The 24,879-nt window shown below is 44.2% G+C and overlaps 1 protein-coding gene across 6 annotated transcripts in view; it reads right to left on the bottom strand.

The window, feature by feature from the left end:
- USP7 (ubiquitin specific peptidase 7) overlaps positions 1-24,879 on the bottom strand; it is a 122,687-nt gene that overhangs the window by 75,745 nt on the left and 22,063 nt on the right. The window lies entirely within an intron of this gene.

Consider the following 24,879-nt stretch of genomic DNA (forward strand, 5'->3'; position numbering starts at 1 on the left):
CTAACAAATGACCGCAATGGATTAGTTGCTGGATCGGCTTAGGGGGGGAGGAAGGAGAGGGCAGGGTTTCTCTGTGATTCTTTCTCCGCTGAGGCTGGTTCCAATTAGTGTTAGTAGAGGAGAGGACTCCTGTCTCCTGCACTGCAGTCTGCCTCAGGACTCCTTTCTCTCCACTCCTATTTAATACCTACGCGGAGCTGCTGAGTGAGGTCATTCGTTGGCACAGGAGGAAAAGATCAGCAGCGCGCTGAGTAATGGCTGGACGTATCTGCCCCGGCTTTCTCCCAGCAACGCTGTCGAGGTCCTTGGATGAAGGATGAATGGAGAAAAAATGACTCAACCAAGTACAGGTGGGCCCTGGCGACCACCACTGCAGTCCACAATTTATGTGGCTAAGGGAAAAGTTTGTTAAGTGGGGGTTTGCCCCATTTTGTGAAGTGAATCTGGCTTTCCCGTTGACTTGGCTTATCAGGAGGTTGCAAAAGCGGGTCATGTGACCTCAGGATACTGCAATTTGTCACTATTTGTCAGTTGCCAAGGGTCTGAATTGTGATCACGTGACAACGGGGACGCTGCAATGGTCGTTAAGTGTGAAAAATGTTTATGAGTTGCTTTTTTCAGTTCTAACTTCGAACAGTCATTAAATGAACTGTTGTAAATTGAGGATTACCTGTAGTGTAGGATCTGGATGTTTCCCATTACTGATTCTGGAGGAGGTGCTACATTCCTGGACTGGACGACTCTTGCTTAAAAATGATAATTGGGACCCGAATTTCCATTGCTAAGCGATGGGGTGGAAAGTGTTACAATTACCGACAGCAGTTCTGGCAGTTCGGACAGATCCTGGTTACCACTGTTAAACAAATATCTGCAGGTCGTTAAGCAAGGATCTCATGTGACCACAACCTCCGACTACCTGCCGACTTCCCCACCGACTTTGCTTGTGGAAATCGGCACGGAAGGTGACAAATGATGAACACATGACCATGGGGGACACTGCCGCAGCTGGAAATCTGGGCCGGTTGCCAAGCACTTAGGCTGCAATCACAGGGCCGTGCGGGTGCTGCCACCGCAAGAACTTCAGGAACCGATTCTGGTCGCTGAACAAATGGTCCTCAACCAAGGACCACCTGTACTTGCATTTACTCATGCATTATCTCCCAGTAGGACTATGCAATGTGCTCAACGTAAGAGTTGTCTCGAAGAGAATATGGAAGCATTATATCCTTGTATTAATTTCCAGTAGACCTCTGGATGCCATACCAGATTTTGGGTGATGTCTGTAAGACCCTGCATAGTAACATCCATGCTTCCTGTGAGACCACCTGTCTCTGGTTGTTTCCACTCTTCCTACCAGATCTGGCAGAGGAGGCATTTTGTCCTGTCTTCCTCCTGTGAAACAGGATCATCTCACAGGACCCCGGAGGTGGGCCTTCGTTGTTATGGCAACCATCTTTTAGAACACGCTTAAGATCTCAATGGCACCAACCCTGTCAGCTTTTGGAAGGCACCGAAGGCCTGTTTTTCCCCCTCAGGCTTTAGGGCCAGGATGTTACTGGAGCCATGTCTAGATGCATGATGATGCATCATGGAAGAATTTTCCTACGTACCTCAGCTGCATCACACTGCTTTTATTTTGCATTGTTTTATGACTTTGCATTGTTAGCTGCCTTGAGTTTTTCTATTATAAATTCTTTAAATAAATATATATATATATTTTAAAAAGTGACATTGGGGTGACTGTATTAGCAGACTCCCGGATCTTCACAGTGGCTTCACTCAGAGATTAGTTTACTACCATTAAATTGGTTTGTTCTGATCGCTGGTCCATCTTGCAAGTTTTTCCAGACATCCAGAAGCTAAATAAGCAAGACAATCTATTCTAGCCTCTTGATAAAGCATCATATTTGTTCTGTCCTTTTAGATACAGTTTCTTATTCTGTGCTACCATTTAACCCTCAAACCTTCACAGTAAGCCTACTAATAAATGGCTGCTGGGGAGCGATCAAACCCAACCATCGCCTTTACTTGCAGTTTAGCACAACATAGTCAAGAAAGTGTCACATCAGAGCTTTGCAGCTCCATAATGTAAATAATAAGAAATTAGAATACAAGTCTAACAAACCACAGCTGAATAGGTTCAATCTCTATCCAGTTACAAGCATTGAGCATCGTTCTATCCATTTTAAAGATGTTAAAAACAACGCAATGAGTGCAAATCAATCATATATTTTGTTATTTACTATTTAAAAAATTCCTAATAGGAATAGTATTATGTCAAAGGAAAGAGCTTAGAAGAATTTAATTTCAGAGAATTCTGTGTGTGTGTGTGTGTGTGTGTGTGTGTGTGTGTGTGTGTGTGTGTGTGTATGTATGCATGTATGCATGTATGTATATAAGCAACATATTGTTAGATGTTACTAAATACATTTGGTCCTTCCAATCCCCAGAAAAGCTACAAGGTTTGCTGTATCTTCTGCACTTTGTTTATCCCCGTGTGAAAATTGCAAACTCTGGATCCCTCCCTTTCCCCCATCATGACATTGCAGTCCTCATGTTTTTAATGTCTAAAATTGAAACCTGCCAAGCCTGTATTAATTCAAAGTCAAGAATCTGTGCAGACTAAATGAATGACTGAAGCAGTGATGGACCTACCCCTTGACTCATAAGAGTTATCCCATCCAAAGAAAGCATAGAGGCCATTAGAGAAGCAGATGATTTGAACACCTGGCTTGTTTGATTTCTAACTGATGGATGACCCTTCTCAATGGTTTCATCAGATGGTAAAAAACATGAGAATGATGACTCCTGTGGTACCTGATACTGGAATGGCCAGGAGATTCAATAGCAGTTCCCAACTAATATTGACTGGAAATGTCCTCTTAAAAAGCAGCAGAAACACTGAAGAGGGGGTTCTAACCCGGACCCTGGTCTATAATACAGAAGAATATCACAGCTGATACCATTAAATGTGCTGAGACAACTAAAAGGACTAGAACAACTCCTCTTTCCCTCCATCCTGCTTCCCCTCAGAAATAACCCACAAGATCAGAGGTGGGTTTCAGCAGGTTCTGACCAGTTCTGGAGAACCAGTAGCGGAAATTTTGAGTAGTTTGGAGAACCGGTAGTAAAAATTCGGACTGGCTCCGCCCTCATCTATTCTCTGCCTCCCAAGTCCCAGCTGATCGGGAGGAAATGGGGATTTTGCAGTATCCTTCCCCTGCCACACCCACCAAGACATGCCACACCCACCAAGCCACAGAACCGGTAGTAAAATGTTTTGAAACCCACTATTGCACAAGATGATTTCAGAGGGGAGAAAAGTGCAGAGAAGAGCAACTAGGATGATTAAAGATCTGGAGACAAAAACATGAAGAACAGTTGCAGGAACTGAAGATATCTAGTCTAATGAAAAGGACGACTAGGGGAGGTCAGATAGCAGTATTCCAGTATTTGAGGGGCTGCCCCAAAGAACAGGGGGTCAACCTATTTTCCAAAGCACCTGAAGTCAAGACAAGAAAACAATGGATGGAAACTAAGCAAGGAGAGATGCAACTTAGAACTAAGGAGAAACTTCCTGACAATGAAAACAATTAACCAGAGGAACAGCTTGTCTTCAGAAATCATAACTGGAGGTTCTTAAGAAGAGACTGGACAGGCACTTGTCTGGAATGGAATAGGTCCTCCTGCTTGAGCAGGGGGTTGGACTAGAAGACCTCCAAGATCCCTTCCAGTTCTGTTCTGACTAGGACTAAGGGAAACCAATGCCATATCTGGACCCCTTCTCTGACCACCGTTTCTATGAAACAGCCGGCCAACTCGCTCCTATAAAATACTCCCTAAAAAGGAAGGTTGGGCTCGGGACGACAGCCATTTAACCCAGCTGGATCCAGAAAGAGCCCCTTCAAGCAGCTGCACATCAGTGCCTCCTTTTTCAAGGAGGCAGGCACTGCTCCCTCCCCCCTCAATGACGCATTGATTTCCTTTTGAAGCCCAGCGCCTCACGCGCATTGTCTGGCTGCTCAAAGGAGCCAAGTGGAGCCAAGACCTGGTTGGGAAGCAGTTGAGCGGATGCTGCAGAGGAACCTCTCCGCTTCACCACCATCCAAAAACTCAAAAGCAATCGAGGGTCACTGTGCAGGATGGTAATCCCAAAACTTCCTTTGCAATGCAGCCTATAAAATAAGACAGCCAACCAGTTACAGCAGCGCAAAGAGCTGAAATGAAAGGACTCCTCGCGGTCTTTCAGCTTCTCCTTCTGCAGAAAGGAGAAGCTGAAATGACCCTGAATACAGCTGCTGGATAACATCTTGTTGAGTCAATAGGAGCAGAAAGGTGTAGACTAGGGGTGTCAAACTCAATTTTATTGAGGGCCGCATCAGGGTTGTGTTTGACCTGGGGGGGGGCATGGGGCGTGGCTCGTGTTGGTGCCTGTGGTGGCCCAAGCATTCTGCCAGCGAAAACAGGCTCCCGAGCTCCGTTTTCAGCTGTGACGGCCTCCTGCAACCCTCTGCCAGGAAAAAGGGAGCTCAGAAGGGCCGCCCGCAGCCCTCGTAAGCTCCGTTTTTGCTGGCAGAGGCACTGCGAGCCGGTCCTTTGCGGTTTCCAGGGCGGCTCTGCTGGCCAGATCTTAGTACCCCACGGGCCAGATCTGGCCCACAGGTATTGAGTCTGATGCCCCGGTGTAGACTTTTCCAAGTGAGGTACTAATATCGCTCTATAAAGCTTTAGTAAGACCACACCTAGAATACGGCATCCAGTTTTGGTCACCCCACTATAGAAAAGATGTTGAGACTCTAGAAAGAGTGCAGAGAAGAGCAACCAGGATGATTAGGGGACTGGAGGCTAAAACATACAGTGAACAGTTGCAGGAACTGGGCCTGGCTAGTCTAGGGAAGAGAAGGACCGGGGAGACATGAGAGCAGTCTTCCAATATTTGAGGGGCTGCCACAGAGAGGAGGGGGTCAAGCTATTTTCCAAAGCACCCGAAGGCCAGACAAGGAATAATGGATGGAAACTGATCTAGGAGAGATTCAACTTGGAAATAAGGCGGAATTTTCTGACCGTGAGAGCAATCAACCAATGGAACAGAAGTTGCCTTCAGAAGTTGTGGGAGCTTCATCACTTGAGACTTTCAAGTAGAGACTGAACTGCCTTTGTCAGAAATGGTGTAGTAGGGTCTCCTACTTGGGTGGGGGGTTTGGACTAGATGACCTTCAAGGTACCTTCCAACTCTGTTAATCTGTAAGCGCACATCTTCATTCCCTTATGGCTATTCCTTGCCTCCTGCCACGATCGTTCCATGCATTGATGCGTCCTTTCTTGGAGTTTCTAGTAAACCATTGAGATTCTTGGGGCTTGTAAACAGTGAGACACTATTTAGGGAGAATCTCACTTGAACACCCTAACTTGGTCTGCATTCCTGACCGGCTCAAGGTTGACTCAGCCTTCCCTCTTTCTGAGGTGGGTAAAATGAGGACCCAGATTGTCGGGGGCAACCTGCTGACTCTGTAAACCGCTGAGAGAGGGCAGGAAAGCACTATGAAGCGATATATAAGTTTAAGTGATATTGCTATCGATTGATGAAGGTTGTGGTGTGGTCTGCCATGCAACTGGGTAATTGAGGTGGAATGTCTGATTTGGTTCTACCTTCTTCTGGAATTCAGTAGTGGAGCTGGGCTGATCAAGAAACAATCTGCTTAGGGCAAAAGTGTGTACAACATCCTCCAACTTCAGATAAGATGCCATTTATTCTGAAATAAAACTACACCATCTTTTTTTGAGTCCATCATAGTTTTGAACGGTTGAATGGCCGGTTATAAGTCACATACCCTTTAAAACTGATTAATACCCTTGACAGTTTAAGAAACGAAGTACAATGATAATAATGTACCATAAATGAAGAGATGGTTTCCACTATGGTCTCAAGCTATTACAATAAAACCATGGTTCAGAAAATGTTATTCCAATCCCTTGTTTTTCAGTCAGGTAAAAGCCAACACTCCTTCGCCTCCCTCCTCTTCTGAACATTTCATAGGTTGAGGACACCAAATGACACGCCATTCAAGAGGCGCAATCTAACTTCTTCTGCAAGAGGAAGCCTTGCATCATTGCTCAGGAGAAAATGGTATTTATTCCTATGGCCGCCCATCTCAACCACGTGACTCTGAGATATACATCAGACGAGAGAGACAGGGATTAGATCTATGCTCAAACTTTTCACAGTGACTTGCACAAAGTAGATTAGTCTGTATAGCTTCTCAGTCATCCAGGTCATGGTTGTCGCAAAGGTGCTTTTTCAGAAGGCAACTGGACTTTGTTTTTTCTTTTGAAGACGTTTTGCTTCTCATCCAAGAAGCTTCTTCAGTTCTGACAGGATGGCGGGGAATGGAAGGATTTATATTCCTTGCAGACAGCTGGTCATTTGCATCCTTTTAAAGGGTCCTTGAAGCACTTGGAAGTTTATCTGTGTCTTCAGGGTCACCTGAGTGGTGCAAATGGTTCTTGTAATTTTTTTCTCTGGAAATCCATTCCTACCCCCACACCATTCAAAGGCTGTTCACCCCAAATTGTATAGCTGAAAGTCTGTTGAGATTCTCAGTCATCCAGGTTATGGTTGACATGGAAAAACTGCAGACTACAGGAACCAGGAGCACTGCTCAGGTGACCCTGAGGACACAGATAAACTTTCCCTCTAAAAGGATGCAGATGACCAGCTGTCTGCAAGGAATATAAATCCTTCCATTCCCCACTGTCCTGTCAGAGCTGAAGAAGCTTCTTGGATGAGAAGCGAAAAGTTTTCAAAAGAAAAAACAAAGTCCAGTTGCCTTCTGAAAAAGCACCTTTGGGACAAACTAGATTAATAAACAAACTTGGTCTGAATCAACGAATTTTCACCCTTTCCTCAAAGGGTGCAACAAAGTCATATTTTCATGCAACTCCAGAAATCCAAAATAACTAATTGTACCTGTCTTGCAATTACAGTGGAGGATGGGAAAGGTACAGGAGTCCCTGTGGATGTTTCTGAATATAGGGAGTGGTGCTCATCTCTGTTTCAAGGCCACTGAGCCAGTGCAGTCCCAAGATACTTCCGTCGTCATGTGGCCACCATGACGTCACAGAGCGCTGTTACCAAAGTGGTACCTATTTATCTACTCACATCTGCATGCTTTCGAACTGCTAGGTTGGCAGGAGCTGAGGCGAGGATGGGAGCTCACCCTATCATGTGCTGCTCAGGCCTCAAACCTGGGCTGCTGGTTTTCCAATTGACAAGCCCAGCCTCGGTGGCTCAGTGGTTAAGTAATGGAGGATATCACAGATAAAATTCTTCAATTTTTTCATACTTGAGACCCATCTTTACCCAAACACATATTGGAGGAAGGGATACTTCAAAATTTTTAAATATATATTGCCATTGTTGTTGACTTCTCTTTAATCCTGCCCTAGCAATATAGAGGCAAATCAAGGACCTTTCAGCACGGGTGTCAAACCCGCAGCGTCACGTTGCTGTCACATGACGTATCATGAAGGTTTTTCCCCTTCGCGGAGCTGGGGTAGGTAGGCGTGGCCTGCACGTGGAGCATCCGGCCCATGGGCCACCAGTTTGACACCCCTGGCTTTACAGTATACTCCTACACATTTTTCCAAAATAGATCCTATTGTATTAAATGGGACTAGTTCTTGAGTAAAATATGTTTCTTTAGTCTAAAACATAGACTCTTAAGTTGAGGGTTGTGATAAGCAACAAGGAGTCATGAGCAATTTGGGGGGAAGGGGGCAACTTCCTTCATTTTGATCAGGCTTTTCACAGGCAAACCAGGATCAATGCCCCTCTCTGGTCTTGGCAGCCATTGTTTGAGAACTTCTGCGAGACTTAAATTTATATTTCTATCTTGCTAAAGGCTGCCTGTAATAAAGTCATCAAAGTTACTCATAAAGAGATCATATACATTCATTTATCATTTTAGGGTATCCCAGCACCACAAAACCCTCTTCATTAAAATCAAATAATAGTAAAATGCATTTATGTTCTCTAGTGCAAAAACAAGGGCAAAAAAGAAGACACACTAATGCATTTTGAACACTGGATAAGACTTCCTAAGTGTAATAATTTAATTGATTGAAACATTATCCAATCTGATAATTTTATAGTATCTGATGAAGAGAAAAATCAATAATGCATCTTGGATTATTTTGTGAAACTTGTTATTTTGATAGTTCTGCTTTCAGGAGTTGAAAAAACCCCACCTCCTTTGGATGGACTTACTACAACCACAAGACTTCCCATCGTCGTGAGAAGGCGATGATGTTCCGATGTATTGACATTTGTCACATACTTGTCTTCCTTTTACATCTATTTCCTCCCTTATTTTAAATTACCTGTCTTAACCATCTCTAACACTCTTAGAAGAAAATGATCCTTCATCTCCTTCAACTCGCTCCTATCTTTGATGTATTCAACTGCGGAGCTCCTTGCACTGCGAGATTCCCCCCTCTCGCATGTCTGGCCCTCTCAGTTATCAAGGGCCGCCCTTGAGGATGGGTTTTGGAACCCTGAGAGGTGGTTTGCAAAAAACCGACGGCTTTGGGGTTTTTTAGATAAATCTTTAAGTTCTATTTTAAGGGGTTCTGGGAGGGATTGTGGGAATGGATCTGGGGAGATCCATAAATCCACTGAAAGGGGTAATGGGTCTGATGATCACGGTGGGGAGGATGGGGACAGAAATCTGACAAGGATGCAGGGGGATGAAGCGATGGCCATTAGTATAGTAAGTGGGAGCGGCAGATATGACGGCTGCAGGGGGCCATATTATGTTTCGGGAGTGCGCACTCGTTGTTTACGAGCGATTGCCCACTCCGACCCCCAAAGCACTGCTCGTTTCCCGGGTTGTTCAGAGTCTCAGACCCTGGGTCTACGGCTGATGTTATGTAATGCCAGGTCAGTGGTAAATAAAGCCCCCCTCATTCATGATCTTATTTCAGAGGGGAGTGCTGACCTGGCAGGGATTACGGAGACCTGGTTAGGCCAGGAGGGAGGAATTCCCCTTGTGGAAATGTGCCCGCCAGGTTTCCGTGCATTCCATCAGCCAAGGACTCAGGGAAGGGGTGGGGGAGTGGCAGCAATCATTAGAGAAAGTCTTTGCCCGAGGGAGGCCACTGTTCCTCAGATAGCCGGATGTGAGTCCCTCCTTGTGAAGTGGGGTCGGGGGATTCAGATGGGCCTACTGATTGCGTACCTGGCTCCCTGTCACGTAACAGCGGTCCTGCCTGAGCTGCTCGACATTATAGCCGGGGTGGCGGTGGAAACCCCCAGACTTATTGTTATGGGGGATTTTAACCTGCCATCCGCTGGTGAGATGTCGGAGACGGCTCGGGAGTTCATGGCTTCCATGACGGCCATGGACCTGACCCAGGTAGTTCAAGGCCCCACCCACTTGGGGAATCACACTCTGGACTTGATTTCTGTCTCTGATCAGTGGCTGAATGATCTAAGAATAGGGGATATAGACATCAAGCCCTTGTCATGGTCTGATCATTCTCTCCTTCACATGGACTTTCAAGTCACTTCCACCCACCGCAGGGAGACGGAACCAACCAAATGGTTCTGTCCCAGGCGCCTGATGGACCCTGAAAGGTTCCTGATGGAGCTTGGGCCATTTCCTGAGACTCTGGCTCACGACTCGACTGAGGATCTGGTGGTCGCCTGGGACAGGGCGGCTACTGCGGCCTTGGACCGCGTCGTGCCTTTGCGGCCTCTGACTCGATGCCGATCTCGTCTAGCTCCTTGGTCTTCCGAGGAGCTGAGAGAGATGAAGCGTCGGAAAAGACGCCTGGAGAGCGATTGGAGGACAAGCCGATCTGAATCTGACCGAACACAGGTGAGATCTTATATTAAGACCTACCTAGTGGCGATAAGAGCAGCCAAGTCTAGCTACTTCTCCGCTCTTATTGCATCTGCAGAGAACCGCCCAGCTGCGCTGTTTAGGGTGACCCGCTCCCTACTTCAGGTGGGGGTACAGGAAGATCCCTTAAAGGGTCGAGCTGAGGATTTTGTACAATTCCTGCATGATAAAGTCGCTCAGATTCGGGAAGGCCTGGACTCTGATTGGGTAGATCCAGGGGAGGAGACAGGGGCAGGTCTTGAGAGCGTTATCTGGGAAGAGTTTGACTCTGTGACTCCTGAGGACGTGGACAGGATTCTGGGCAAGCTTAACGCTGCCGCATGTTTATTGGACCCGTGTCCCTCCTGGTTGGTACTGGCCTCCCGGGAGGTTACACGAGGCTGGCTCCAGGGGATTATAAATGCTTCTCTGAGTGAGGGTGTCTTTACCGCCGCCTTGAAAGAGGCGGTTGTGAAGCCCCTCCTCAAGAAGCCTTCCCTGGACCCGGCTATATTATCAAATTATCGTCCAGTCCCCAATCTTCGCTTTGTTGCGAAGGTTGTTGAGACTGTGGTGGCGCAACATCTACCCCGATACCTGGATGAAGTTGTCTATCTGGATCCGTTCCAGTCGGGCTTCAGGTCACGATACAGCACGGAAACGGCATTGGTCGCGTTGGTGGATGATCTCTGGAGGGCTCGGGACAGAGGTTGCTCCTCTATCCTGGTCCTATTAGATCTCTCAGCGGCTTTTGATACCATCGACCATGGTATCTTACTGCATCGGCTGGAGGGGTTAGGAATAGGGGGCACCGTGCTTCGGTGGTTCTCCTCCTTCCTCTCTGACCGTTCGCAGTTTGTGTTGGCAGGGGGGCAGAGGTCGATCTTGAGGCACCTTATTTGTGGGGTGCCACAAGGATCAGTCCTCTCACCCCTTCTGTTCAACATTTATGTAAAACCGCTAGGCGAGATCATCCGTGGTTTCGGGGTGAGTGTTCATCAGTATGCTGATGACACACAGCTATACATCTCCACCCCAGACCACCCCAATGATGCCCTTGCTGTGATGTCCCGTTGCCTGGAGGCTGTGTGGATCTGGATGGGGAGAAACAAGCTCAGACTCAACCCCTCCAAGACCGAGCGGCTGTGGCTTCCGGCGTCCCGGTATAGTCAGCTGGTACCATCACTGACAATAGGGGATGAGATCTTGCTCCCCACAGAGAGGGCCCGCAACTTGCGTGTCCTCCTAGATTCACGGCTATCTTTAGAAGATCATTTGACAGCTGTGGCCGAGGTGCCTTTTATCAGGTTCGCCTGATCCGCCAGTTGTGTCCCTGTCTGGATCGGGACGCCTTGCGCATGGTCACTCATGCCCTAGTTACCTCCCGTATGGACTACTGTAATGCTCTCTACATGGGGCTCCCCTTGAAAAGCACCCAGAGGCTCCAACTGGTCCAGAACGTAGCCGCACGGGTGATTATGGGAGCAGCTCGTTACGCCCATGTAACACCTCTCCTACGCGAGCTGCACTGGCTCCCGGTGGTCTTCCGGGTGCGATTCAAGGTGTTATTTATCACCTTTAAAGCGCTCCATGGCTTAGGACCTGGGTACCTACGAGACCGTCTTTTGCCACCAATAGCCTCCCACCAACCAGTTCGTTCTCACAGGGAGGGACTACTCAGGGTACCGTCAGTCAAATTATGTCAACTGGCGACTCCCAGGGGGAGGGCCTTCTCTGTGAGGGCTCCAACCCTTTGGAATGAACTGCCCCCGGAGATACGGAATATCCCTGATCTCCGTGCTTTCCGCCGTGCCCTCAAGACCCTGATGTTCCAACAGGCGGGGCTAAACATATGAACATGTGAATGATTTTTTAAATGTGATCTAATTCTGGGTTTTATTTAATTGACCAAACTAAGTAATAATTTTAATTAGCAATTTTATGATGTTTGTGTGTCTATATTTTTCTTGACTGTACACCGCCTTGAGTCCTACAGGAGAAAGGCGGTATAGAAATATAACAAATAAAATAAATAAATAAATAAATAAAAAAGGAAAGTACACTCTTTTCAGATTAGCTCTGGATTATTTTAATTGATAGAATTTCCTATAGATTTCAGTAATGATGGAGGAATAGAATGGCTTATATCCACAGTACCCAATTCAGAATTTCAGCTTGTGTCTCCCAGGACCCAGAGCATTTTTTTAAAATAGGTGAGTGACTGGATCTTCCATTCTTGTTTACCTGGAATACTATCTCCCTTTAGAGCTGTGTGTGTTTTTTTCCCCTTATAGTAGTATCAACCAGCGTAGCAGGAAGAGCAAACCGAAACCACCTCCAATGTTTTGAGTTTGCTTGTTCCTGCTACACGGGCTGGTATTAATTACTCCAGGAAGAAACCCATGCAGCTCTAAATGGAGTTCAGTATTCCAGGTAAACAAGAATGGAAGATCCATTTACTCCACTTATTATTTTTTTTAATAAATCTATTTAAATCAGGGCACCATCCAAGGCCAAACTGAATTGGATATATTATGCCCAAAGCACAGACTTAACCAAGCCCTACACAATGCCTCCCATTGTTTGAGTTTCTTAATGGTTGGTGAAGAGGTCTTATCTCAAACCTCAGTCTTTATCAATGTTGTGGTCTTTGATAAGAAAGTTAAATAGGTCAGACCTTCAGTTTCAGTTCCTTCTTTTATTTTTCATCAATGAAGTTGTCTAAGAATAAAAATAATTTACCTAATGAGCAGTTTAGATAGATGTGAGCAAGAGTGTGTTGTTCAATTACAATTCCAGCCATCTAGCCAAAAATGCAATGCTGTGGTCTACACTTCCTCACTTCAATTTATAAAAGTATTTTCTTTTTATTAGCCATACAATTATCTGCTTCCTTGTAGACAATATCAATAGCAGCCCAACAGGTGGGTTATGGAAATCTAAAACATTTCCGTAGCTATAGCTAAAAGCTTGCCTATGACCTCTGGGGTTTTAAATAGATTAAATAATGTCACCAATACTCTGTAATATAGTAAAAACTGAAACTTTCAACCCTCCACGCCTAACCTTCAAAATTATCCCAGTATCTAAAAAGCTCTTTTAAACATACAGATATGATTGGATACAGAGGGAATTGATTCTGAATCTAACCCATTTAAATTTATTTATTTGTTTATTTCTTGTCTTTATTAATTTTACAAATAACTCAAGACAGCGAACATATCCAACATATCTTTCTCTTCCTATTTTCCCCACAAAAAACAATCCTTTGAGAGAGTAGCTGGCCCAAAGTAGGGCAGCTGGATTTCATGGCTAAGGCAAGACTTGAAATCAGAGCTTTCCTGCTTTCGTGGCCTGCTACCCTGTTTCCCCTAAAATAAGACATCCCCTGATAATAAACCCAATTGGGCTTTTGAGCGCATGTGCTAAAATAAGCCCCCCCCTCCGAAAATAAGCCCTCCCTGAAAATATTTAACAGCATGCATAGGTCTCTGCCATTTCCTCTGGTTAGGGTTAGGAGACAGAGCTGGAATTCAGGTAAGACGGCAAGAGGAGCCCTGTCTTGCTCCATGCACTCCAAAATAATAAGACCTCCCCGAAAATAACACCAAGCACTTATTTTGGAGTTCAAAAGAATATAAGACAGGGTCTTATTTTCGGGGAAACATGGTACCTAGTAACAACATATTTCGGATTTATTTCTGAAATGTATACATTTTCTGAACACAGTAAATGACTATTAATGCAAATAAACGTTTATAAGTGAGCCTTTTCATACCACTTCCAGCATAATCTAAAAACCTTTGAGAATATATCCCACAGACCATTTTTAATCAAAGTAGAAGAAAAAGACAGATTGTGCCCTCTGTATAAATGCAAGCATATCGAGTTAGAATTTGAGGATTTCAATGCATATTAATTGCACTATTCAAACACAGTAAAATGCATGTTTGAGAAAATACGCATAGCTCACACATTATACCAAATCAAAATTTTGTTATAGCTAATTCTGGTTTGATTGGGCATCGAAATCAAATAGGTCTAAATCACATCAAGCACAAGTTTCAACCGGTGAAGGCATCCCGCTAGAAACAGGGAGACCATGAGTTCTGATCTTGCCTTGGGCACAAAGCCAGCTGGGTGATCTTGGCCACTCTCTCTCAGCCCTGGGAAGGAGGCAATGACAAAGCACTCCTGGAAAATCTTGCCAAAGAAAACTGCAAGGTCTTGTCCAGGTAGTCTTCAGGAATCACACACAACAGGGGGGAAAAACCCCTCCTAATTGAATTGTATAAATAAAGTCCAAATTAAATTTAGTTTTTGTCCCATGCAAATGTTGCCCTCGGACTATAAAAAGGTGGCATTTTTGGTTCACCTGATGAGTGGACTAGTGCAACATGCTATACATAAGGCTGTTATTGAAGATCAGTCAGAAGTGACAGCCGGTCCAGAATCTGGCAGCGAGCATGTATGCCAAGTATGACAGTGAGAATTGTACATGAAACCACTGATTGGCTCAAAATTGGGAAAGGAGTCCGGCAAGGCTGTATACTGTCACTCTGCCTATTTAACTTATTTGCAGAGCACATCATGAGAAAGGCGGGGCTAGATGAATCAAAAGTTGGAATTAAGATTGCCGGGAGAAATATCAACAACTTCAGATATGCAGATGATACCACTCTAATGGCAGAAAGCGAAGAGGAACTAAAGAGCCTCTTGATGCGGGTGAAGAAGCAGAGTGCAAAAGTTGGCTTGAAACTCAACATTAAGAAAACTAAAATCATGGCATCCGGCCCTCTCAATTCCTGGCAAATAGATGGGAAAGAAATGAAGGTAGTGAAAGATTTTATTTTCCTGGGCTCCAAGATCACCGCAGATGGGAACTGCAGCCAAGAAATTAAAAGATGCTTGCTCCTGGGGAGGAAAGCCATGGCAAATCTAGACAGCATACTAAAAAGCAGACATATCACCCTGCCAACTAAAGTGCGTACAGTCCAAGGCTATGTTTTTCCCAGTTGCAATGTATGACTATGAAAGTTGGACCATAAAGAAGGCTGAGCGCCAAAGAATTGAGGCCTTTGAACTCTGGTGCTGGAGAAGGCTCCTGCAAGCCCCTTGGACTGCAAGGCGATCCAACCGGTCAGTCCTAGAGGAGATCAACCCTGACTGCTCTTTAGAAGGCCAGATCCTGAAGATTAAACTCAAATACTTTGGCCACCTAATGAGGAGGAAGGACTCCCTGGAGAAGAGCCTAATGCTGGGAACAACTGAGGGCAAAAGAAGAACGGGACGACAGAGAACGAGGTGGCTGGATGGAGTCACTGAAGCAGTAGGCGTGAGCTTAAATGGACTCCAGAGGATGGTATAGGACAGGAAGGCCTGGAGGAACGTTGTCCATGGGGTTGTGATGGGTCGGACACGACTTTGCAACTAACAACAACAAAATGTATGTATTTTATTTATTTATTTATGTATTTATTTATTTTTATTATTTTATTTTATTTATTTAAGTTTATTGGCTGCCCATCTTACCACAGGATAACTCTGGGTGGCTTACAGTTACATATCATAGTATGCCCATGTTTCATTGTTGTTTTATGATTTATGCTGGTTACCAGTTGCCTTCTGAGTGCATCTCAAAGTGCAGGTTATCACCTATAAAGCCCTTCATGGTAAATGGCCTAGCTCAGGGGTGTCAAACTGGCGGCCTCTTGGCCGGATGCGTCATGCACAGGCCACGCCCACCCCAGCTCCGCGAGTGGGGAGAAACGTCACGAAACGTCACATGATAGCAACATGACGCAGTGAGTTTGACACCTGTGGCCTAGCTAGTTGAGGGACAGCTGATCTTCAATACTGCCTGCCCTCCCAGTAAGATGGGACTTTGGCTTTGCTCCAGGTTTGGGGAACGTCAGCAGTTAAGTGCCTGTCTATTTTCTTTAGGTTGTTTTATTTATCGCTTCCAAATGTTCAGGATTTTCCCTCCCTTCTTTTGGTCTTTTACCATGTAAGCCATCCAGAGTTGATGGGTCTCTAAACAAATAAATACCAGAAGGGCCATGAATAAATAAACAAATGAAGCGGCAACCTCGCTGATTTCTATCTTGATAACGAGAGTAAAACTAATAAATTAACATTACGCACAACTTGCCACTGTTGTTCTTGTCAAAATATAAACGCAGTTGAGGGCATGCTCAATATAACTATCAGTAAAATTTCGGCGAGGGAAGAGATGTGCCTTGGGAAATTCTTTCAATGCTTTTAATTCCTTTAATTCCATTCTACAAGTCTTGAGCATTGCCAGACAAGCTACGAGGTTTCCCAACCTTGTTGTCCTCGTCCCCATTTTCCTAACTATTATCTATATGAATCTATAACAATCCAAGGATTTGGGGCAAGTTGGAGCTCATCGCCAAGTGACTCCTGCCTCCACACCTTGACAGCCACTTCCAAATATTGCTTTGACATTCAAAGTAGTACAGGTCAAACTGGTTTCTCTTCTGCACTTTATATACACAGCATCATTTTCCTGGGATAATAACCTGAAAGTTATTTCAACTAAGCCATCTTTGTCCAATATCCTGAAAATATCACGACGCTGCAGTATTGTCTTAATATCAAATAAAGTACTACTTACATGAGGTCATTTGAAAAGGATAATTATATAGTCCATAGATGGAGAGCACTCACCCAAGCAAGGAGGTGACCATCATCCCTATTTTTCCACACTCACTGGCTCAATTATTTTCCCTCCCATCTAACATGTATCTTTTGCTTCTGGTTCAGATCATTAAAAAGCCATATTGGACTGTTCCACATTATTTTTTAATTCAGAACTTTATTCTAGATGTCTGCAGATAATCTAACCCAGACACCCTCCAAAAATATGTTCTTCAATCATTTTTAGATGTTCCGGAAGATGTTCCCAATGCCTTCATTTGAAGATTAGGTTAAAGGATTTCCAACATTTTTGTTATGGGCTTCCCTTGGCAGTTTTTCACTTAACATTTGATAACACCTACTTTTGAAAGCCATCAGTGCTAGATTTCATGCTCCCCTGTTCAGTTTCATGGGTTATTCTAGTTCAAGTTATCTAAACATATTATTTATTTATCCAGTACACATTTATCCAGTATATGGAACAATAAATGAAGACAACCATTATTACCCTTCCACTATGGCAGTCTTCTGACTTCATTCACCTTCTAAATATTTCGCTGAATCTTTTGGTGGGTCAGTATAACGTGTCTAAGTACCAAAACTATCTTTTAGACTTAGCATTTATGCTAGCATAAAGTGATATTGCTGAAAATTGACATTCTCAGTCTTTTAAGCTTACAATTTTGCCTCTTCTGTTGAGAGAAACTCCCTCCAATATCAACATGAACCCATTCCATTAGGTTCCTGCTTCGTCCTTATATGCCCTTTCACGCAGGTCCTGTGTGGCCCACAAATGAATCCAATCCCCCACCCCCAAATAATTTAAACCCTTTCCCTTTACGCCACCATTAAGAGCCTTAGTTTCATCTACCTGATGTTTTCATTCCAGAGACGGGAGATCCTAGCTCTCAACAACCTCCAAGCCACCAACAGGACTGCAGGACCTCACATTTCCTCATGTCACCGGTGGCAACAAGAGTCATAACTAGTCTCCACCCCAGCATTCACTATGCAGGCCATTTCCGGGCCGACTCCACCTGTTGCAAGTAACAATTTCTAACGATTAAACAACCCATTACCGGGAGCTTTCCATCTCCTGAAGGAATGCCCCACTTCTTCCCAGGACAAGCTCTTTCATATGAAGCATTTCCTCAGACACACATTTCCCCACAAGATCCGCATTCTCCATTCTGTCAGGGAAGTGATTATAGTTAGTGGGCCAAGAAACCGCATGGAGGCAACTTCTCTCCCCCCCCCTCAAATAGTTCCCCAACAGAAAGGAATTTAACACAACATGCTCATGTCCTTACAACTAGCCGGCAGTTGGTCTTAGGAGATGCCTGTTGCCATACACAACTCTGAAAACCCTGTTGGCTTTCCATCTTCCACAGGTTACATAGATACAAGTACGTAATTGGGCTAATCAAGTCCACAACATGTTATGAAAAATAATAGCTATTCTGTTTCCTCTGCACGGAGTTAATGTAGAGAAGATAAAGCCAGAAAAGGGGCACAATAATGATAAGGTTTTCCAGGTTTGTACCAAACAATGGTCATAGCTGGGTTAGTTCAGACGAGATGACTGAGGCAGGCCTTGAGAGTGTTATCTGGGAGGAGTTTGATCCTGTGGCTCCCGAGGACGTGGAGAGGATCTTGGGACGGCTGAACGCGACCAAATGTTTATTGGACCCGTGTCCCTCCTGGTTGGTGCTGGCTTCCCGGGAGGTTACATGAGGCTGGCTCCAGGGGATTATTAACGCTTCTTTGAGTGAGGGTGTCCTGCCGGCCGCCTTGAAAGAGGTGGTTGTGAGGCCCTTCCTCAAGAAGCCCTCCCTGGATCCGGCTGTTTTGGCTATCGTCCAGTTTCCAACCTTCGTTTTATTGTGAAGGTTGCTGAGAGTGTGGTGGCGCGACAGCTTCTCCGGTACCTGGATGAAGCTGTCTATTTAGATCCGCTCCAGTCCAGCTTCAGACCTGGGTACAGCACGGAAACAGCATTGGTTGCGTTGGTGGATGATCTCTGGAGGGCTCAGGGTAGGGGTTACTCCTCTATCCTGGTCCTGTTAGATCTCTCAGCGGCTTTTGATACCATCAAACATGGTATCATGTTGCACCGGTTGGAAGGACTGGGAGTGGGGGGGCACCGTCTTGCGGTGGTTCTCCTCCTATCTCTCCGACCGGTCGCAATCTGTGTTGACAGGGGGGCAGCGGTCGCCCTGAGGCGCCTTGTTGGTGGGGTGCCACAAGGGTCGGTCCTCTCGCCCCTCCTGTTCAACATTTATGTGAAGCCGCTGGGTGAGATCATCCGTGGTTTTGGGGTGGTTTCATCAGTACGCTGATGATACTCAGTTGTACATCTCCACCCCAGACCATCCCAACGATGCCTTGGAAGTGATGTCCCAGTGCCTGGTGGCTGTGCGCGTCTGGATGGGGAGAAACAGGCTTCGACTCAACCCTTCCAAGACTGGGTGGCTTTGGCTGCCGGCGTCCCGGTATAGCCAGCTGGTGCCAGCGCTGGTTATTGGGGGCGAATCATTGGCCCCCATGGAAAGGGCCCGCAACTTGGGCATCCTCCTGGATGCACGGCTGTCTTTAGAAGAGCATATGACGGCCGTGGCCAGGGGGGCTTTCTATCAGGTTCGCCTGATACGCCAGTTGCGCCCCTTTCTGGATCGGGACTCCCTATGCACGGTCACTCAAGCACTCGTCACTTCTCGTCTGGACTATTGTAACGCTCTCTACATGGGGCTCCCCTTGGGGTGCATCCGGAGGCTCCAACTGGTGCAGAATGTGGCCACGCGGGGGATTATGGGAGCGACGGAGCGCTCCCATGTGATTCCTCTCCTGCGCGAGCTGCATTGGCTTCTGGTGGACTTCCGGGTGCGCTTCAAGATGTTGGTGATCACCTTTAAAGTGCTCCATGGCTTAGGGCCGGGGTACTTATGGGACCGCCTTCTGCCACCAATTGCCTCCCACCGGCCAGTTCGCTCCCACAGAGAGGGCCTCTTCAGGGTGCCGTCGGCCAGACAATGTCGGCTGGCGATCCCCAGGGGGAGAGCCTTCTCTGTGGTGGCACCTACCCTCTGGAACAATCTACCCCCGGAGATACAAGTGATCCCAGACCTCCGGACTTTTCGTCGGGCCCTTAAAACCTATTTTTTTCAGTTAGTCGGGCTGTCCTGATTTTATGGTGGGTTTTTAAAATTTGATATTGATTTTAATTGAAATGTTTTAAATTATGGGCCAAACTTTATTTAATTATTTTAAATCTATTTTAACTTTTGTGTACGAATGTTTTATTTTGGCTGTTCACCGCCCTGAGTCTGAAAGGAGAAGGGCGGTATAGAAATCTGAAAATAAATAAATAAATAAAATCAATAAAATAATCAAAATATGCACCTGCACAAATGTTAATACAAAACAAACAAAATCTAAATAAACATTGCGTATGCCCAAGCAAGAGCATCTTATTAATGAAAATGCCCAGCCATTTTCTGTTTATCTAAGTGGGAGATTCAGAGACACCCATCCTCTCTCCTCCTGAGTGGTTTCTCCTGAAAAGGAGGACAAGGTTTGCTAAGGTTTAGCAATGAGACATTATGACGACACCCAACGAAACTTACTTGCAGCTACAATATGGTCGGGTTCATATCCTTGAAGGGTTACCAAATATCCTGAGCTTCAAGTTCAGAGGCTCTTCTGAAGCAATTTCAGGACTCAACAGCTCCAATTTCAATGAATTTTAGTCTACATATTTACTCATATGTGCAAACTATGGCTAGTTACCTATGATATAATAAGCCAATCTTGAAACGTAGGAAAGAAGTCAGTTCATTTATTAAAAAATATACCACCACAGATCAAACACACAAAACATTAAAAAATGTTTTTATTAAAAAACCTATTCATGCCTGAACCAAACACTTTGTTTTGCGAAATGATGCTATGAGTTACTCTTAACATCAACCAGTTTGTTAAAAGTTCAGAAATAGCAGCAAACATCTGAAAATAGAAAAGACACATTAAATCCTCAAGTGATGGGCTCTTAACTTTCAAAGAATTTATCATGGTTCGTCACACAGATGTTTAAGACAGGATTTGGCATTTTTACCCACTAATTGAAACCTTCCCAAGACTTGGGATAGGCAAATGTTTTTGTTTGATAGTGTTAAAAAGATACCCTTGTAGGATGTGAATTGTTCCAAGTCAAACTGCCTTTTGCAATTGAGTGGTAGAGATTTCATCCATGTTGATGGTGTTCAAGTGGTTTTCCAGATGTTTTGGGATTGCACCTATTACTATTCGAACTATCTTTGCTTTCTTTTGGCACAATCATTCTATTTGTATAGGCTGCTCTTTGTGTTTTCCCCAGTTCTTCCTTTTCTCTTCTTTTGTCTCCAGGTACCATCACATCCGTTATCTAGACTTTTTTGTCTTTCTGATTGACAATTATAGATGGTCAGTCAGACAGATGTTTTGATTAGATTTCACATTTTTACCCACCTACAGAGTCTTTCCCAAGGAGCTGGGACAGGCAGATGTTGTTTGATGGCACTAAAGAAATTGTCACGGGATTTAAGCCGTTCCAAGTAAAACTGCCTTTTGCAATTGACTAATGGTTATACTGTCCATTATTATTATTTGGGGGACAATAACATGAAGGGGAAATGAGATTTAGTAGAAATAGGGGGAAAAAAGCCCTTATATCAGGGGTGTCAAACTTGATTTCATTGAGGGCTGCATCAGGGTTGTGTTTAACCTTGGGGGGCCAGGGTGGGCGTGGCCAGCTCGTGTTGGGGGCACCTGTGGCACCCCAAGTTCCAGGGCGGCCCCATGGGCCAGATCTAAGCACCCCGCGGGCCAGTTCTGGCCCTCCAGCATTGAGTTTGATACCCCTGCCTTACATTGACACTTTCAACAATCTCAATTAAATCTGCTGGGCTATGAGACAAACTAAAACCTATTGAGGTTTTACTTCCTGTTCAGAACCTGCAAAAATAATTCTACAGGATAATTTATTGACCGGTGTCAGATTTAAACACCTGAAAAATTAATAAAGCAAGCTTCCCCTTCTGCACCCAGTACTGTACCTCATTCACTAATTAATAAAAAACAGAAATAGGAACAAAATCCCAACCCTTTTCAAATATTTTCACATTAATAATCAACTCAGTCTTGGGTTGATAACGTGGCTTGTCAAGAACCAAATGGAATGCTTGTGGTGTGCTGTCTGGTCCATTTTCAAGGTGCAAATAGTCAGGAGTAAAAGGCTATGATCAACATCTGTGTCAGGTTGTCCAACCTTGGCAAGTTTAAGACTTGTGGACGTCAGCTCCTAGAATTCCCCAGCCAGCAATTTTGGAAGTCTACAAGTCTTAAACTTGCCAAGGTTGGACACCCCTGATCTACATGATGGAGGGGTATCTCTGATATCTTTATGAAGTGTTCAAAAGGCTGAATTTCAGTCAAATTAGTCTTGTGAATAGTTTCATCTCAGAGAAATTGCCATGCATTTTAGTCCCTGGAAAAAATTGAGACTATTTCTCGCTGACATCTCTCTGATCTGTTCAAGCAATGCAAAAATACTCTTTTTTTTCACCTTATGAAATTTGGGTTGCTTTGCTCCACTCATATCAGCAACAAATTTACTCTTTTATTTAAATGGTTTTGTTTTTATGAAGACAAATCCTACCTCTGACCAACTCAAGGAAACAAAAAAAAATCTGAAGTTTTATTAGAAATCAGTCCGTTGCTACAGGTTCAAAGTTATTTATCCTTCAAGAATCAAAGTATAAGAAATGGAAATGTATGTGGTAAAACCAAATATCTACACTGCACGTAAGTGGATTTTCTAAACTGAAGTTTACTTCAAAGAGCAGGAATTAAGGGCAAAATTGAAGCAATCAGGGATTTGACTTGTACCTTGATTAACATGAGTTAATCAAGGTACAAGTTAACACAAGTGTCGGCAGCAAAATGAAAAACACCCTTCCAAAAATGCTGGAATAGACATCTGACCAACATTTTAAAAAATGTATTGGTCACATTCTCAGAACTCAAGAAAAAGAAAATATCCACTTAGCCTTCAAGCAGTAGCTGCTGGAAAATTATGCCAGCATTTTCATTTATTATGCTGGTTAGAATGCCAGTACAAGAATGTCTATTTATATCTAATACAATTACAATTAGTACCCCTGTAACAAAGTCCAAGTTCAGTCTACTGCAGTTTTTCTCTTTAATCTCTTTACAGTGATTGCTTTCCTGCTTTGTAGTTGCATTTTGCTACACATCCTTGTAATTTACTCTCAGGTTTGCTCTCTTCCTGCCTCTGTTCATTGTTCCCAAAATTTGAAGCAAAAACTTTCATCTATGACTAGTAGCCCTTGCTTAATGACTGGTCACTTAGCAGCCAATTGAAGTTGTGACAGACCCTTCCTCAAAAGGTGCTTACCATCCTGTTCCAGAATTCTGATGAAAATACCCCCCCTCCCACAATCACATGATCGCATTTTGGAGACTGGGGATTTTACAATTTTACAGCCAACTGCAGCGTTCCAGTCACCAGATCCTGATTTATGGTGTTTTTTTCTGGTTTCCAGCCTTTGTCAAAACAAAAAGAAACCCCCCAAAAAACAAAAACAAATGCCCATAGCAATATACTGACTTGCTTTACGAGTGCAGTGTTCACTTTACAACTGCCATCCATTGCTTAATGACCAACACACACAAAAATTCTGCCCTCCATTATGATTGTGAGTAAAGTTGTATTTTTATGTGTGTCTTCCAGACTTTGTTGAACTGCTATCATTCCTTTTTTCCACACACTCTTCCTAGCTCAGCTCACAGCTTCCAGTGTCCCACCTATCTCCCTGATAATGCCAAATCTGACTGAATTAACTACTCCTGTTTTCAAATCACATCATTTCTCCTTTGACATTGCAAAATCTATCTTTCCTTCAGTCTAAAAAAAGAGCTCTACATCCTGGTCAACTTTCAACTTATCTACTGTTAAAAAGAAAAAATCTCACACTCTCTATCCAAAATTCTCCACCAAATGTATTCATCACCTGCCTTCAGTCAGACTACAAGGCATCTGTTTCAACTCCCTTCCTGTTTATCCTTCTTTCCTTTCACAATCCTCAGTGGCCTTATCCTTCTCGTGCCCCATCGCCTATCCAGTTTCTCCACTTGCAATTATGCAAACTTTTTCTACTTCCTCAATTCTCCCTCTTTCTCCTGCCATCCTATATTGCTGGAATTGCCTCATCCGCTTCTTACCTTTAAAATGCCTCCTCAAATCTAAATTTAATGTGGAGCCTTTGGCAAAAGCAAAACAAAATTACCCTGCAACCCTTGATCTCTTACTGTAATTAACCTAAAGTTTACATAACTGAAGTAACTCAATACTTTTCTCATTCTGCCTGTGCTTAAATCTGTTCCTTCCACTGAATTCCTGAATCCTTTTGGACAAGCACCATGTATAGTAATCCTCGACTTATAACAGTTCATTTACTGACCACAGTTACAACAGCACTGAAAAAAGTGACTTGTGATCGTTTTTTCATACCACCATTGCAGCATTCCACATGGCCACGTGATCGAGATTCAGATGCTCAGCAACTGACTCACATTTATGACGATTGCAGTACCCCGGAGTCATATGATCACTTTTTGCAACCTTCTGACAAGAAAAGTCAATGGGAAGCCAGATTCACTTAACAACCATGTTATTCACATAATAACTGCAATGATTCACTTAACAACTTTTGAGCACAATTGTGGTTGTAAGTCGAGGACTATCAATATCATTCTTTATAAAAATGTGGGGTATATGGTTGGCTTTAATTGACAGTAAGCTGAGTACAACAGCACCCAAATGGTATGTGGGATAAATGAACTGTTACTTTCACACCAGGAATCCAGATTAGGGTTCCTTCAAAGAACAAGATATGAAAATGGTCCAATATCATACATATCTCTTATTTTGGCCATGTCATGCAGGGGAATTCACTGGCGAAAATAATTATGCATGGACGAGCGGCAAAAGGAAACCAGACTATCAAAGAACACAGTGGCTGGACACTATCAAAGCCGAGCATAGAGAAAGACTGGAAGATGTGGAGAGACCCGGCCCAAACAATCATCAAGAGCCGGACACAACTGAATGGTTATCATCCCATTTCATTATCCTCGACTCAGCCTTCCATCCTTCCGAGGTTGGTAAAATGAAGACCCAGATATGCTGACTCTGTAAACCGCTTAGAGAAGGCTGTACAGTACTATGGGGGCGGTATATAAGTCTAAGTGCTATTGTTATTGCTATCATCATCATCATCAT

The sequence above is a fragment of the Pantherophis guttatus genome, chromosome 14 (genome assembly GCF_059756535.1).
Source record: "Pantherophis guttatus breed Tessera chromosome 14, ASM5975653v1, whole genome shotgun sequence".
Classification (NCBI taxonomy): Eukaryota; Metazoa; Chordata; class Lepidosauria; order Squamata; family Colubridae; genus Pantherophis; species Pantherophis guttatus.